We start from the raw sequence: 17,682 nt of genomic DNA, 5'->3' as shown, positions 1-17,682 counted from the left end.
TGATGAATAGTAAAAATCATATGAATAAGCATATGATAAATGGCTGCTGTTATCAGTTATTACTGTAAGATTACAGTGCACACAGAGCACCAGAATGATGGCTTACAAAATGAATATGCTCCTGGATAACACAAGCCATAATGAAGCCTTTAGAAGGTACAGCCATGTTTAACAACAACTAATCAGTTTTAATTTTTATCATAGTTATTGTAATTACAGCAGTTGTTAACGGTCAACTAAAATCCAAACAACGCTGGATTTATAAAGGCAATACCAACGTCAGTATCAGCGAGTTTCAAAATCTGTTGATATTCCTTTTTAAAATTAACACATAAACATAAATGTTTTTGATAAGAATGTCCTAAAAATGTTTTGGAAAGAACATAGTGACCAAGATATGTTCTGAGCAAGATATCTTACAGCTAAAAAGTAAACTCTGATGGATTATCTACGACATCACCTCTAAACTACCTCTAAAACATCTTTGGCATTCCTGTGCTGCTTTGTCTTGTTCTTCAATGGCCAAAATATACGCCACTACTGATAAACCTGTGATAAGATAATATTGGTTATCATTGGGGGTCTTATTTTAACCCAGAAAAATTTGACACCTTTTTCTGGTCAACTTATTTGTTCTGCACTGTGACGATTTTTGCTTTTTCATTTTCTTGTTTTTTTGTTAGTATTATTGTTATTTTTTAAAATACATTTATTTTTATTCATTTTTGGCCGATGACATTGGATAAAATATGACATGATGCCAGTTTCAAAATCCACTGCAGCATCACAAAACATTGAAAAAAAACTTTTTGCTTCCTGCGGCACAAAAAAACATCGTAGTTATGAAACTCGTAGTTATGATTCAGCAGCAGCAGGCCATCGACAATACCTGCTTCATCCTCGTGTTTACTTTGCCTTTATCTGACGTCAGATTGTTATCTGAACAGACTAATGAGGACATGCAGTCATAGAGCCTAATAACCAGCGTGCACATTGTATAAAGCAGATGTTCCAAAAATAGATGTCTTGGATTAATTGCATTAATTTGATGAATTAAATCATGCAAACAAAAGACCACAGTGAAGAATGCTGTAGCTTTTAGCCCGGCTGAGTCACAGAGGCCCACAGAGAGTCAGTTCACATCTATGGGAACTGTTTCACTGTTCTGTCTATAAAGCAAAGCTTTTGGCACATCTAAGAGCTGTGTTGTCTGACAAATCACTTAGACCACATTGTAGAAAAAAAAAAGAGTGGGGGAACTGCCTCCTGAGGCATTGCTTAGGTACTAAAGGCCACAGTGAGAAAAGGCTAAGGTGCCAAGGAGGAGTGACATTTTAAAAGCAGCAGAGAAGTAAGTACACTTTATGGATCCTGACAAGCTATTACCCTTCAGTGGGTCATGTGCTTGTCCATCGTCAGACCCACAAGTTCATTTAAGGACTTTTTTTGTAACACATGACTAAGCAAAGGTTAACAGGCGGTGAGTTCTCCTCATTGGTTTGAGAGATTGAAGACAGAAAGACAACAGGGCTGAAATCAGAGTGGTGGGTGAGGCCATTGTAATGTTATGTGGAGGATTATCAGTCCAAAGTCTCCAAGACCTCTCTGACACCTTCCAGGCATTCCTCAGGGCACCTCCCACTGCTGTGCCTCCCTCATCCCACCCTCCCCTGTCAAACCCCACATATCATCCCTCTTTTTCTGTGTGACTCAAGCATTCTTGCAACCCCCGTTTCTTCCCCTCCTCCTACCCTCCCTCCGCATTCAGCAAAGACGCTAAAGAAAACAAAGACGAGGCCTGAAAATCTTTAAAACCTGCGCTTTAAGAAGAAATCCATCCCCGTTTTGCACAAAGGCTGTAAATGCACTCAACCCCACACTCTACACAGCTATTTGACTGCTTTCAATCATCACCTACGACTAAGTTCATACCGCAACAAGTGATAGTAGGTATAAATCTGTCCAAAGAGTGGCGAGCCAGCCATAACTCCGCTCAGAGAAGACAGGAAGATGGCTCTCTGGCTGAGAAATAGACTGGTTGGGTCTGGCAGCAGTTCAATAGGTTCTGTGGAGGGTAGAAGAGTGAGGGGAATACATGCTGATAGTGTCTTTGTTGGCCATTATTCACCAAGAATGAATAGCATTAAGTTGCTGCTATGGCTCACCCCTTTCCCATCTTCTCTGTTAAAACCCCCACCCCTTCTTCTCCCTCTATTTATTCAGCCTTTCACTAAAAACAGCCTTCAACAGGTGGACAACAGACCGTTCAAGACTAAAGCTTGGACAGTGAATGGAACTGGAGCAGAGTACGTTGGCTCTATTTTCAGAAGACCAAACATGTTACAAAATCCTGAACTTCTGGTGACATTGGTTTTTGTACTCATGGCAAGCAACACAAGGTAGTAATGCTCTGTTTGTGCCAAACATGCCTAAGTATAGCACTGCTGTCTCATTATGGTCAGGCCAACGTTGTTGCTAAAGTAGTGGAGCTATGTCTTGTGTATCATTACACAGACGAGATGGCTTTCACCAGCAAAGGTAATTGCACTGTTGAGATGTAAATATAGCACATCCCACACCGAGAACAGACAAAGACTTTTGTTTTCTTCCCAGAAACTTGGCCCAGAAGATGATTCATGTTTTGGAAGCAAATGCATGTCACTATGTCATCTCTTTACAAATAACGATGGCTATATTGAAAATACATTGCCAAGGTGAACCTGAGTACAACTTGAAAATGACAGGAAGAGAACTGGATCAACATACACGCTGCTGGTAAACAAACTTTTCTCCAAACACAGGATCGAAACGAAGGCAAAAAAAAAAACAAAATACAGCCTTATTTTTTTTCTCTCTGAACACTCTTCAGATCGCACTAATGAAGCACATAAGAGAATCTCGGTTGGCTTTTAGCGGCTTCCAAGTTGTCAGAACTTTGGCTGCACTTCGGCACCCTTTCTCCATCGTCTCTTTTTCTCCCTTGTTACTCAGAACCAGTCCAGACTGGCTCGGGACTAAATGGCCCCCATTCAAAAAACACTGCTACCTCTCACATGGCCTTGCATTGCATTTTTGATGGGCCACACGACAAAACTAATTTTTTGAGGTTAAATAAATGTGGACATTTATCATAAGATAAGTTTTTAAGTGGTCATATTGCACATTGCTAACAGTGCCTCAATGTCTGAGCTCCTTACCTCATTCCCTCTGGTCAGTTGCACCCTACTTCTAGATGTATAGTCATTGTCTGTCTCTTGAGAAAAAGATGCACCAACAGTATCATACTGTGGTGCTCGGTGTCGTTGCTGTCAGTAATATAAAATAGGCTACAGCCAGTCTGATTGGGACTGGGAGAAAGCTGTGAGTGTTGTAGGATCATCAAGTTTGGTAGCCACGATCACCTTTCCATTTCTGTCTGTACCTCACCCATGCAAGAAGTGCAAGTGAGCCACAAAACCATAGAGTGGCAAAGCCAACAAGACACCACTGCCAGTGTAGGGTTGGGCAAAATTTTCAAACCGGTCTGACATGAAGCCAAATACCAGACAGGTAATAGCAAATTTTACCACTAGGTGTTACATGTGACTCAGCGCTCCCAAGCAGAACATAATGAGAGTCTATGAACGAACGCTTGCCGGCACCACAATCAGAGCCACATCATGTTTTCATTTCTCACAACAACCATTCAACACAACTTTTCTGCTTCTGAAGCTTAACATGAAAAAAATCACGACAATACTACTTCAGCCTGGTGCAACTTGAGAAAATGTCAAAATGTTTATGCCTATAAACAGACTTCAGAAAGAAGAAACACGGCCTCTGATTGTTCGACAGACTCAACCAAAGGCCTCCTGGGACTGCAAGTGGACAGCTAAAAACCATGCTAATAACAAAAATACATGTTTCCAATGTGGGAAAATGGATAAATAATCACAGAAGACATTCGGCGTTGGATTCCTCATTACAGATGTATTTTGCACAGCCTCCAAAACGCTATCACAGTTCAAGGCTGGATTACAAAGCTTCTGAAATCAATACAATTGCACCGGATCCCTCATTGAAACAACACAACCGTGTCCTTCCGGGCAAAAAGAAAGTCTCTAGCATGCAGTGTTCCAGAAATATTTGTATATGGCGTAACTTTAATGTTGTACATGACATTGCCGAACCAAGAAGGTTAATCACGTTATCATATTGTTTATTAGTAATGCAATGGGTTGAGTGCCATTGGTTGAGGCTGCTGATGTAGGCTACTTTTTAATCTACCAGAAAGTCTCATAATGACAAATGGCGGTTCAGTCAGTTCACATAAAATCAAATAAAGCCAGTGACCACCTCTGTACCAGGTCCAGGTCCTGGCAGTGGATTTGTCAGGACAGAAGGGGGACCAAATCCACAGACTACAATGCTGGTAAATACCATGGGCACCGAGAGAGCAAGGAACCAAAGAAAAAGAGTGAGCAAGATGAGATATTGGCCTGCATTGTGGGTTTGAACTGCTGATTTAATGATGATCTCAGTAAAAACAAAAGCCAGAGGAGGGGGGCACACTGGATGCACAGGAAATGTGAGTTAGTGACAGGGGAGCTTTCAGGTGGGAGCAGGTCAGGGGTCGAAGGTGAACAAAAGCTTTGTAAGCCCCACACAGAGCGACAGAGAGGCCCCCGGACACACTCACTGACGCCAAGTCTGTCTGTCTATACCTTCCTCTCCACACCTCCGCCTGTGATTTGTTTGTCTGGCAATGTTTTCTTACACCTGTTTGTTGAGTCTAAATGCTTTTCAATTTGTCCTCCATAGATCCAAGATGTCACCCTCACTTTTCTGTCCATTTAGTCAAAACAATGTTTAGTGTCTGGGGGAAAGGACTATCCAAACACCTGCAGCTCAAAGAGCACAAACAGCATTTAAAAGCTTTCACTGCACCGGGCCTGTCATCTCTTTCCTTCGGTGGCTTTACTGGATCAAAGGAAGGCTGTAGCTGTGTTATAGTAAGAAAGTCTTTTGTAGCTACAATCATGCACTGTAAGCACATACAAACAGAGAAATGAATGCACGCATGCGCACACACATAAAGACATAATGATACCAGTGCATAATGGAGTTGGATCTCTCTAATCATACCATTCTAACAACAGACATTTGAGCTTGAAGCAGAGGATATATGCAAAACAGATTCGCCAGAACTTCAAGTGCAGACACTTAAAGACCTGTTGAATTTTAACGAGCCCGGAGAGACTGTCATCACCATCTTCGCTGCAGTTTTAGAGGGTCTGAATGTGTGCTGGAGTGGGCATATGCATGAGGCCGAATTAATGACGTACGTGCGTATGTGTGTGTGTGTCAGTGGATATGGCAGATTACTAATCAGCGCTTAGACAAAGGCCATATGTGTGCAAGTCTGTGCATCTCTCCCACATATCTCCCACATATTCCCCTCCACGTCTGCATAAAACCCTATCAGCAGGAATGTCAGGATTGTCGGGTCAGCAGTGGTGACATCATGGCAGGCTGTCAGAAGCAACAACAAGGCCTCGGCGCCAGTTTCCTCCTGGTTGCATCAGCTACGCGATGCCAGGCTGTGGACCAATGACACCCACTCCAGCCCTTCACTTAATGAGTCTTCAAACATTCAATACAGACAAGCAACTGATAAGTCCAAAACATCATACTCATACTCAAAAAATAGCTTGAATTCCACACCATCTGACCATGCAGCCTCAAATCTGCCTGCAGGTTACAAGAGGCTTGGAATGGTGAACGGCCTAATTTGTGGCCTCAAACATGAGTAGGCTCAATCATTTTAAAAAGCCCTGAAGAATGACTTTACACAAAGCACAAGACTCCAGACTCTACACCTGCTTGAGGTGCTCTAAGGTCAACAGGCAGACATAAATGGCTTGGTTGTTTACAAAGAGACAAGAGTATAGCCTGAGGGGAAGCTGACTTGGTGAAAAAAATATTCATAGGGACTAATTAAGTTCATGCTGCTTGCTTTCAAGGATTCCAAAATAATAAAAGAAATTGTTCATTGCTGTATTCATTGCATTTATTTATGGTTGCATTTAGTCTTTCCTTTCTCTGGTTTAGCAGTTATTAGTCATGTGTGTAGTTACTAGTTTAATAAACCTTTCATTCAAAAAGAACTTGATGTGCTTTGTGTGTATGAAGCAGGTTTTCTGAAGTGTTCCTGAGCCCATGTAATTAAATCCTAAAGACAATCATGTGTTTCACACACGTTCCCTGTCCCATCTTGTTTGAAACACGTTGCTGGCATCACATTCAGAATAAGCATACACTTACAAAAATCAATTAAATTGATGAGGTGAAACATTAAATATATTGTCTTTGTACTGTTTTCAGTTGAGTGTATGTCATAAAAGATTAGCAAATTATCACATTCTATTTTATTTAAACTTGCAACCTTTTCTGGAATCAGGTTCGCCTTATGGTCATATAGTCGAGAACTTAGTAACAGCCTCCAGAACTGAGACTGAATTAATTAATTGGCCATCATTTTCCCCTTTTAAGGGTGGTGCCTTGAGGTGAATTTAAAGCAAGCTAAATTCTGCTATTAAGGATCACTATTGACTCTTTCTGACTCTTTTAAAGTTAAGTGCAATCACTCTACTTCAACTTTCCAACCAATTAATGTGTTTGATGCACATTTTTGCACCCTGTGAGGCCTTTTACCTCATATTCATGACATATAAGCTGGCGGACCACATTCTGCGGTGATAAAAGCGACAGAAATCAGTCACATCTGCCGACAGCAAACTCCTCTTTCATGTGTCCCTTGTCTATGTGAGGGGTCAAGTGTCAACAAACAGATGCTAGTGTGTGTACGGGACTATGAGTGTGTGTGTGTGTGCTGAGGATCCTTCAGGTCATCAGATAAAGTGCACCTGAGGGAGGGGCAGGGAGCCTGTTTTCAGCGTTACCACGGTGACCATACAGACGCGACCACCTGGTTGGCCCAAGAAGGGAAGCAGAGAGGGCACCACTTCAGGACAGTAACCATGCCAGAAAATCCTCCCACAGTGGCCCGATTCCCAAACACAACCCACATTGTGCTTGTGCCGTGGCGAGCAGAGCAGAGAGCGCACACAGCTGTTGAATCTTTCATGGAACATAAAAAAGAACTAAGCCTACTGTACAGCTCTCATTACAGCAGAGAAATAACTTTGGCCCATCTTGACTGTGTCGTCTACACATGGTTTTAGTCTGTCCTGCTGGACATTTAAAAAGCCATGCCAAGCCAACTGTGGCAGTGTACGTTATGTGCCATACCATAACAAATACAGGAACACTTCAGTTAGTCGTAGAAATACAATAAAGGATCGTACTGGTGCGGACAAAGATTTCTGAATGATTCATCATCGGTTAATATCGCTTAATCTTACATATTGTCACAGTGCTAAGCATGCCTTTTCCTAAACATGTCATACGATGTTACCATGGTGACTAATGCAATGATAAAAAACAAGGACTAACTTTAAAACGGTAAGTAATTGTTTAATCAATGACTAATCTGACGTGGTTTTTATGTTTACTTTGTACGCTGTTTGAAGCACTGAAAACCAGTTCAGCCATGTGTAGTTCAACTAGAAAAGAAACAAAAACAGGAAACTCAGTGGGGGGAAAAAAAAACATGCATATCTCAACAAAAAAGGCCATTTGTTTCACTCACCTCCTGCAGTCTAATGGTCTCTGTGACTGTCTGCCTGATGAAAAAGGAGAAGAGGGAGAGGAGGAGGAAGAGCCACACAATCCTGTCAGTGTCTGCGTGTGTCGTGCTCACGGCTACCTGATCCACCACAGCCTGCGGAAGAGACAGAGAGAGACCGGCTAAGAGCAATGCAGAGGGGAGGGGGGGGGGCAGCTGCAGAGAAAAGTGAAGTGGTGCCGCCATTCCCCGTCACCCGGGAAACCAACGCTCTTTCAAAGAAAAATCGGCCAATGGCAAACACCGGCAATTGTGTTCAGACAAAAAGTCACATGACTGCTAAAAAGCCACTCCCTATGCACAGACTGAGACGGGGGAAAGAAGTTGGGGGGTTGAGGGTGATAAAGACAGGAAAAAGAAAGGACAGAAAGGAGAAAAAACGGTGGAAAAGAAGTGAGGTAGAGAGTTGGGTCACAGAGGCTGGGAACAGGTCACCAGGCGTGACTCCATCCCGTAACTGTCTGCATAAGGGAACAAACCATTTCCCCATCACCCTCCTCACAGTCCCATCTTCACAACAGATTTCTACCAAACAGGTTGGCTGTAGCCTCTTTCTGTTTGCTATGAGGAACAATGCTGAGCAGCACGGGTGACACTAATGGTACGGCTCTATCTCTAGCTGGCACACTCAAACATGACCTATGTACTTCCATATTAGGCTATTTATTTACAAGTTCCTTCCTAAACTGTATTGACCATCAATATATAACCTGAATCACTTTAAAAACTGCCTCCTCACCTTTCAGTCTTTAAATCACTGAGGTGGCTCTATTAGGTTACATTTGTTTCTATTTGAAGGAAGGTTGTTTCACTTCTTTGATTTTAGTTCATTTTCAGGAGGGGGGTTAGGAATAACAACTGGAATCTTAATTCACACCATTTGCATCTAAAAATGCCCCAAAATTCAGCATTTTCTTCAAGTGTGCTGACAATTCTTTGGTCATGAGAGTTTGATGATTAGCTGTGGCAATGCTGGCTCATGTGGTCGAACACGTTTAACAGCGGTGGCTGTCAAACTGTCAACGTGCAAGTAATTACAAAGGGGACGCTCGTGTCAACTGATCAGCAGCAGATGGAATTTATTACAAATACTTTGATCAGTAGTCTTTAAACAGTCAGAAGAAAACAATGGTAAAACAGCTGAAGCAAAGAAATAAATAACACTCAAACTGTAATTCACTACCCCGCCTTTAAAGTGCTGTTATGTCCACTACAAAGACCACATTTTGGGGGTGCTAGATGCAAGTAAATGCTGGAGGGATTTCAACAGTTTCACAAAGTGTCCCTGAGCCCATGCAGTAACATTCTTAATACAATCATGTGTTCACAGTGTTGAACCTCGCTCCATCCTCGCTTGTTAGCGACTGAGCCTTTCCAGGATGCTCCTTTCATACCCAATCATGATACTATCACCTGTTACCAATCAACCTGTTTACCTGTGGAATGATCCAAACAGGTGTGGTTGGAGCGTTCCACAACTTTCCCAGTCTTTTCTTGCTCCTGTCCCAACTGGTTTGAAATTTGTTGTTGCATCAAATTCAGAAGAGGCAAAACATTAAATATATTGTCTTTATACTGTTTTCAATTGAGTGTATGTCAAAAACGATTGGCAAATGATCATATTCTGTTTTACAGTGTCTCAACTATTTTGGAGTCAGGGTTGTGCAACAAAGCAAGGTGGGAATGAAGTTGGCACAAATTAGGGGATACATTACAGTTGTAAACTCAGATTGACGTGGGATGATGATTGCATTGACGATGGTAAATGCAGTGTTATCTCAGGTTTGGCAGTTTTATCAGATGTAAAAGAGAGGTAAAATGGCACATGTATTATCATTGCAATCTATTTTAAAGGAGCAAGTGTAAAGACCAGTGCAAACTAGTAAGTCATGTGAGGTCAATGAGGGCATACCCGAGCACACTTGCTAGATTTATCCATGTTTGTGCAGGAAATTACAACGTGTTGAAGCTGAACATGAGCCAGAAGGGAGAAATCCAGCCATTCCATGCACGCAAAACAATATTCTTGTCTATTAGGTTAAGGCTGATACGATTGTGATGTCATGTCGAGTCAATTTTATTTATATGGCCCAATATCACAAATCACAAATTTGCCTCAAGAGGCTTCACGCTCTGTACAGCATACGCCACCCTCAATCCCTAGACCCTCGATTCAGTCCACATGCTGTCCACATCACTGCACATGGTGCACCCAACCATCTGTCAATTAAACGCATCTTCCCATCACTCATGACAGGACTCAGAGATACTTGAACTCCTTCATTAAGGGCAGCATCTTACTTATGAACCCAAAGGGAACAATCCAGTTCTTTCCGAAGGAGTACTAAGCTCTAGGTTTACAAGTGCTGACCCTCATCTCAAATGCTCTGCACCTGCCTTCAAACAACCCCTTTGCACAGTGGAGGTCAGGGCCCAATGAAGCCAGCAAAGGTATGTCATCTGGAAAAAGCAGCGATGCACAAATCCCTTTTCAGGTTGATTGGATTCAATATTAGCAGATGGCTGAAGACAGACCTGAAAATGCATTTGTACAGTAGAAATTATTGTCTCATCCCGTCCCCTACTAATCTTGCTACCACTAAAATTATCCTACTCGACTCTCGAGGTGGTCTGACTCAGTTTGAGAACCACTAGTTTGCAGGTTAGTGTTATCTCAACGAATGAATGGCCAACAGTGCTTTGACCTAAACTGATTCAGTTGGTTTCCCCTGAATCCTGAACAAGAGGACAAAAGCTTTTTATTTTTGCTATTTGTAAAAGTAGACAATTTCACTCATTTTCCCAAGTCTCAAAGTTACTTTTATTTGAGTTTACAACGGTGCTGTAAACTGCATAGACTTCAAAATCAAAATCCCTATGAATGTGCAGTGAATCGTGTTTTTACAATGCACCCTGGCATCTGCCCACGGTAGTAAACTAAATTACAGTGAGGCTCTCCAGCATACATTCCCTACCGAACAGTGAGACTACAGTCTACGAATGTTAGGCGGCTGGTTTATTACTCAGACTGAAATCACACATCTATCACTTTCTCAGCAATGTGCTGTACATTTGAACACAATCATCCACCTTGTAATGTATCGCCTCAGCGCCAGTAAATTACCCTCCTTCAGCAGTGGCAGGCAGGTCTCGTTCTCAGAGCAGCATTTACCAAGTGAAAAGGGGCCCAATTACCTCTCCACAGCGTGAGTGTGACAGGATAGCTGATGAGCCACTGCAAGAGAAGGTGACAAAGCCAACAGTATCCAACGCATTGGACAGCAATGACAAGTCTAGGCCTTTACCATTGATTTTTTTTTTTAAGTAATGGAGAGGACTATCTGAGGATTAACACTCATGTATCTGCTTGTCAGTAGATAATAGGCACATTCTTTAGCCACGGCTTACAGCAGATTCTTGGGATATCCTTGAAAATGGAACATGCAGCCATGAGATGGAACCTAATAATGAAACAACACCAAAAGCAGTCAGCTTCACAAGTTTGACAATAATAACTTACAGCATGCAAATAAACTGCACTTTCCTATCCATTCTACTTAAGACTATCTATAGAATTAAACTGAAAAGGAAAATCAAAACAGAGCACATATGGGGCTACACTTACACTCACATGATGCGAAGTCAAATATGCGATTCAATACTTTGTAACACCTTACTGGACAAATGGTACACTAAATATAGTGTAGTTTTGATCTACTGTTGTTCATCAGGAATTCAGAAGGCAGATCTGACACCTACATTAAAGGCACAATCTAAGCATCCTGTCTATGCTAGTTTGCTCTGTAGCAGACCTTAACTATCCCAGTGCTCCTGAGAGTCAATACATTAACACAAGGGGTGTTGAAATGATTTAGTGTCTATGAGATGAAGATTGGGTATATGTGCATGTGTGTGCAGGATTGTCAGCTGGTGGACAAGCCTTTATATTCTCCAGTGTTGAGCAGCTGGACAGATGAATCACCACGGAGCAATTTCATGGTCTGGAGGGGGGACAACAAGGTCAAGCAACTAAACACTTTACTCTCAACTTTTTGCCAAGCTTTTCATTTTACTCCAGCATTAAGACATGAGGGTGCTGCTACTTTATTACAGGAAACACAAGAGGAAAATACTAAATGCATTTTAACTGCAACACTGGGTCTAAATCCATTCCCATAATCAGACATATTTGCCTGTTTAAATATTATTTTTCCTTGGTGTCATCAGGCTCAATTCCACTGACAGTTTTGCATTTATTATCACTTTCAAAGGACTAAAGGAGACTTCACTTAGGATGACCAAAACAAAAACACTGCAGAACATCCTATCTCTGCCTCACTCTCAAACAGTTACTCATTCCAACACTATCTGATAGAATCTGTCAAAGGATTATTTCACCAGCTAATCAGATGGGAAAAACCACACACTAATGGAAAAAACATTACAGCGTAAATAAAATATGTATGAAACGATTATAGCCCAGATGTGACGAGGCCACAAAAACCACACGCACAAAGCTATTCACTTGTGGTCAATCTGCAAAGTGGGAAAGATAAAGAAAAGGAAAGAAAATAACATGATGCAAAAAAAAAGGATGTAAGAGTGAAGAGGTACAAACAACAAAGGAGAAGTAGAGGAAGTGCAAACAACTAACACACAATTAGATCTGCAGGGACAATGGAGAAAAGGAAGAGACAAATACATGTTGTCAGACTAAAAACTGAGCAGAACAGCCGGACAGACTGGTAGACAATGACAGATACATGGATAAAGATATTTTCTGTATATGTGCATCAGAACATGTGTGGCAAACATATATTACTGCACCGCAGAAGATGCTGCTGTGGGGATGGTGGCAGTGCAGTAAATCTTCAGGTTAGTGGGGTCTTGTTCAGGGGAACAAAGAGTCATAAGCCAAGCGGAAGATAACGCGATTTGTCCATTAGACAGAAAATTCATCAATGATAAGCAATTAATCATTTGAAGAATTTTTCAAGGAAAAAATGCCAAAATCAAATGGACAAATAATGGGTGTTATGAAACCTCATTGTTCATAAAAAAAAAATGTCTCAACTGGTCGACCTCTGGATGGCTAAATCACTTAAGATGATGCTGGTAAAACACTCATCTATTCAATAAAAAAAAAATGTTAAATTAGCAGTAAGATAATTTAATGCAAAGTGCTAATATTGACAAGGAGATTACGTCGATAAGTAGTATTTGTGATGTTGACAATGTTGTTGCTGTTCACAAATTGTTGAAGAAGCATTGCCATTTTTATTCACCTTAACTTTAGCTTGATGATTTCTATATTGACCAAAACTGCTGACGTTACGGTTAACAACTGGACAGGGTTAACGGGTCACGTTAGCATAAGTTTGACTGAATTTTAAGCAGATTTTGGTGTTCAAGTGACTGAGCTAAAGTCAACCACTATTTGACAACAAAGGCATTGACATAACATTGTGAGCGCCTTAGAAAATTAAACTTAACGTCAATAAGAGCAAGTTCGTCGGCGAAATTCAGCGTGACTTGTGTAAGTTACACAACAGAGTCAGTGAGAAAAGTTTTGTCCTGACCCTGCAGGTGCAGCGCTATGTGCGCACTTGCCAGCACTTGTTGCATCCTTTATCAAAATTCACAAGCGCTGCCGTTTCACATTATTCCGACAGAAAATAAAAGGAGATGAAAACAACTTACGAGAGATTCAGAAGTCGAGCTTCATGCGGCAGACAACCGAGCGTTTTATCCTCTGGTCTAGACTCGGCGTCAAAGCTCCGCTGCTGTCAAACCACCCCGGAAACAGAAATTATACGGCTTCCGGCAGTTTTCATATTAAAAGTATGGATCAAGACTATTTGTGTTAAAACACGGGATAAAGCAGAACAATGTCGAAGGATAAACGTTCAATAATTTTAATATTTTAAGAACATACAATTCAAATGCGCCACTTTGAGCTGATTCAATTCAATTCAAATGCGAAGTACCTGTTATGAGACCGGAAATGTTACGCCTGTATTTTTATCAGATGTTTTCTTTTGAATTTTGCAGCTGGAGTGTCATTCTACGGCGCATGCGCCAGTGACGCCACTGATCAAAGCACATATGACGTCACATGGAGCTTTCAAACAGTATGAATCTGAGAACTGAGAGATGATTTCAGGTGGATTAATTTCTTAAACAACAAACTGTTATTTGAAGGATTTTGTGGACGTGTAAGAGACACAGAGTGAATAACTACTTGGATTATTTTTTTTACCCGAACTGACATAAATGGCTGATAAATCTTCTGTTTCAATGGCTGCAAACAAGACTCCTAAACTAAAAATGTCTCATCGTAATGTCAACACGCCTCTGTGCGGTCCAAAGACAAAAGAGAAATCGCACAGACCACATGAGACAACGAGACAGCAACCAACAACTCGGGATTGGGAATTTATACAAAAAATTCAAGAGTTGGAAATTAGAAACAAACGCTATCAGGAGCACAACTCTAAGCTCCAATCAGAGGTAAGGGCGCTTCACTCGGAGCTAAAAAATAAGAAAGACAAGGAGACTGAGCTCACACAAAAAGTTCAGTTATTCCAGAGACTTCAGGACACAGAGAAGATTGTGAATGAGAATCTCACTGCTCAGGTGGCCCACCTTCAATCTCTGGCGAAGAAAAAACAAGGAGAGATTGCAAGTCTGATGGAAGCGGTGTGTGAACTTCAGGAAGAGAACACATTGCTGACCAATGAAAATGACCGTATGGTGGATGAGTTGTGTTACCTTCAGCCTCTGACAAAGAAACAAGGCAAAGAGATTGAACAGCTGAGGGCCACAGTGTGTGACCTTGAGCATCGTGTAAAAGGGGCTGAGCAAGACCGCATGGATAAAAATGAGCTGTTATACATGGTCGCCACATTTGAGCGCCTGAAGGAGACAATGGAGAAAGAGATCACAAACCTGGTGGCAGCAGTCGAGAATCTGAGCAAGCAGGAAAAGAAGACTTGTGCCAAGATGGCCCTGCTTGAATCTGAAATAGCCAAAAAACAGGCAGAGAATGGAAATCTGTGTGTTAAAGTTCTTGAGCAGCAGGAAAACGAGACAAGACTAACTGAAGAAAATCAGATCCTGACTGCTCAGGTGGCCCACCTTCAGCCTCTGACAAAGAAACAAAACAAAGAGATTGAACAGCTGAGGGCCACAGTGTGTGAGCTCGAGCATCGTGTAAAGGGAGCTGAGCAAGACCGCAGAGATAAAAATGAGCTGTCACAGAAGGTGGCCACATTGGAGTTCCTGAAAGAGACAATGGAGACAGAGATCACAAACCTGGTGGGTGCAGTCGAGGATCTGAGCAAGCAGAATAACAACACTAGTGCCAAGATGGCCCTGCTTGAGTCTGAAATGGACAAAAAACGGACAGCGAATAAAAGCTGGTGGCGTCGCTGTGCTGAAGGTCTGAAAGTTGGGGCGAAGGTTGGCATCAACACTGTTGGAATACTTCTTCCCGCGTTTGTCCTGTCCACCACACTGACACCCAACAGCGTGCAAAACTTTTTCAACTACCCGTCGGACAGCACCTGCCACGCGCTGGGGCCCTACTGCAACATAGCACCTCCGCTTTCCTAATCAGGACAAGGTGTAAACAAAGCAACAAACCAGGTGCTCTGGTTTCCTCCCCCACTCCAAAAAGAAGAGGAATCAAATCAATGACAAAATCCATAAATACAATCACAAAATAAAATTAAGCAAATAAAAAATAAGAATTTAGAGGTGGAACTGACTTTGTAAAATATATTCAAAGATGAACAAGACAGAAGCTAAACATTTGAGTATCCTAATAATTATAAAGATGAAAAAGAACACTTTAGTGACACAGGAAAATATCAAACATTTAAAATAGGATAATACTTTAAGACTAAGACTTTATTTATCCCCAGCCAGGGACATTTCGGGTATATGTACATTTTATACAAAGGACTATATAAAAGAAAAAAATAGGTAAAAATACATATATTGCCACAAAGAACTATAAGAAAAGTTCCCATAAAAATATACTGCCAAAAATTCAGTAGAATTTCACAGACTTTACACAGGTTGTACATGGGTCAGCCATTGCTCATGGTGGAGAAAGTGACTACAGCATTAATAATGTTGCACAGTAATAAATATGTATATGTCACAGTAGAATACCATTATGCTTTGTAAAATATATAGGAAAACAGAGAGAGGAGTTTTCTGAAATCAATACCACACAAACATCTGCAGGAATAAAGTGGGAAGCATTTAAAGCCTTTCTCAGAGGACATATTATTAGCTATACTGGGTCAAAATCAAAAAAGGCTTGCAAAGAAGAAAATAAGGATTCTCCAAGAAATAATTAATGAGAAAAGTAAACCACAATTGGAAAATTATTTTCTAATTTTGAAAGCTGAATATGACAAATATTCTGCCTCTAGGGTGGCTGCTAGTCTTCTTTTTAGATTAACTATCTATACCCAATATCACAAATGAAATGAAAAAAGATTGAGACGAAATAGGACAAGCCACTGATAATATGAAGTCAGGGAAAAGGGCTGGAGCAGATGGTCTTTCAATTGATCTGTATAAAAAATAAAAAACTAATTTGCTAACGCCACTTTTGGAAATGTTTTTAGAGGCATTTGATAATGGTCTCCCAACCTCTCTCAATAGTGCCTTCATTATTTTACTCCCAAAACCAGGTAAACCTTCTAATAAATGTCAAAACATGAGACCCATAAGTTTGGTAAATTCACATCTTAAGATAATACGTAAACTCTTAGCGAAACGCTTACAAGAATTATTGCCAAATATTATTGATAGAGACCAAAACGGAAGACAAGGTTTTCATAAGGTAAGAAGGGTATTGAGTATTATTCATGCAAATAAAGAAATGCCTGACACAGCACTGCTATCATTAGATGCTGAAAAGGCCTTTGATAGGGTCAAATGGCCTTATCTTTTCAGGGTTTTAGAAAGATTTGGGTGTGGAAACAACTGTATAAAATGGGTTAGGTGATTTATAGACATTCTACAGCCAAAATTAAAACAAATAGAAATGTTTCAAAACCAATAAAAATCAGGAAAGGATGCCACAAGGTTGCCCTCTCTCGCCCCTACTGTTTACACTGGCAATAGAACCTCTCGCAATAGCAGTGCACTCACACTCTCACTTTAGTGGAATGAAAGTGGGGCCAACAGAGCACAGAATAGCTTTGCATGCTGATGGCATAATTTTAACGATGTCAAAATTAAATAAATCCATCCTTGTCACAGCTAATAGAAACATTTGGTGATGTTTCATGATGTAAAATAAATAATTCTAAGTCCTCTATACTACTACTTAATGTAAATGAAAGAAAGAACCCAATACCTGAAGTAATTCAATTTAATGTTGTAGAACAATTTAAATAACATAAGATAAGATAGGATAAACTTTATTTATCCCCAGCTGGGGAAATTTGGGCATTACAGCAGCATTGAAAGCAGTGGGAAGAAAAAAATAGCAGCAGAGGTAGAGAACATTCGAAAAAAACAAAATACAAAATAAAAAGTAGACTATATGTACATATTACACAAGCGAAAAGGAATTGACTATATAAAAGAACAATAAAATATGTAGAAAAAATATATATATTTATATAAAAGAAATATGTAAAAAGTGTGCATTGCCCAAGTAGCTGTGGAAAAAAAAAACAATGCTGCCTTCCGATTAATAATTAGCTCTCCTGACCAGTTTATTAAGTCTCTTTCTGTCCCACACAGGGCTTCCACAGTCCCAGCAGACCACTGCGTAAAAGACTGCAGATGCAACCACAGAGTCATAGAAAGTCCTCAGTAATGCCCTACATACTCCAAAGGTCCTCAGTCTTCTCAGGAGATGAAGATGACTTTGGCCCTTCCTGTACAGGGCATCAGTATTATTGGACCAGTCCAGTTTATTGTTTAGG

General features: G+C 40.8%; 1 protein-coding gene across 1 annotated transcript in view; it reads right to left on the bottom strand.

Annotated features, from left to right (window-relative positions):
• Positions 1 to 13,522, bottom strand: part of rassf7a (Ras association domain family member 7a) — a 36,729-nt gene extending 23,207 nt beyond the window's left edge. The window contains exons 1-2 of the mRNA XM_041939119.1: positions 13,427 to 13,522; positions 7,691 to 7,822 (exon numbers count right to left, since the gene is read on the bottom strand). The gene's annotated coding sequence lies outside the window, so the exon portion shown is untranslated. The remainder of the gene's footprint in view (positions 1 to 7,690; positions 7,823 to 13,426) is intronic.
• Positions 13,523 to 17,682: the final 4,160 nt, after the last annotated feature.

The sequence above is a fragment of the Chelmon rostratus genome, chromosome 6, assembly GCF_017976325.1.
Source record: "Chelmon rostratus isolate fCheRos1 chromosome 6, fCheRos1.pri, whole genome shotgun sequence".
In the NCBI taxonomy this organism is placed as follows: Eukaryota; Metazoa; Chordata; class Actinopteri; order Chaetodontiformes; family Chaetodontidae; genus Chelmon; species Chelmon rostratus.
The sequence above is the reverse complement of the archived record's forward strand: the minus strand, read 5'-3'. Positions and strand labels throughout refer to the sequence as shown.